We start from the raw sequence: 503 nt of genomic DNA, 5'->3' as shown, positions 1-503 counted from the left end.
TGACCTGCTGGTTGCTCAGTGTAGCTTAACGATTCGCTGTTATAATCTTGAGGTTAAATACTTTGACATGAAAGCAGTCTATATGCTCCTTTAGTATACAAAGGGAGCTGCAAGTTGTTTTTTTTTTAAATCTTCTAAAGAGTAGTACATTATCCATAGATTCATCATTTGATGCATCTGGTCTCCAAACCTGTCAGCACTAAGCATAGCCTAATGACTCTGCTAATCTCAGAGGCACTGTTCAGTGTTTGTTACATATGAGGCAAGCTTTGTGTGTGTGTGTTTTAAAAGAGTTGTTTGTTTGTTTTGTGTATGTTTGAGTGTGTGTGTGTGTGTGTGTGTGAGAGAGAGAGAGAGAGAGAGACAGAGAGACAGAGAGACAGAGAGAGACAGAGACAGAGAGAGAGTTTGAGTGTGTGTCTATGTGTCATGCGCATGACAGAGAGGAATCTTATTTATTCTTCTCATTATCCTTTAACAACACTTCCCCAAACTGTTGACTT

Source organism: Mastomys coucha, unplaced genomic scaffold (genome assembly GCF_008632895.1).
Source record: "Mastomys coucha isolate ucsf_1 unplaced genomic scaffold, UCSF_Mcou_1 pScaffold9, whole genome shotgun sequence".
Lineage (NCBI taxonomy): Eukaryota > Metazoa > Chordata > Mammalia > Rodentia > Muridae > Mastomys > Mastomys coucha.
The sequence above is the reverse complement of the archived record's forward strand: the minus strand, read 5'-3'. Positions refer to the sequence as shown.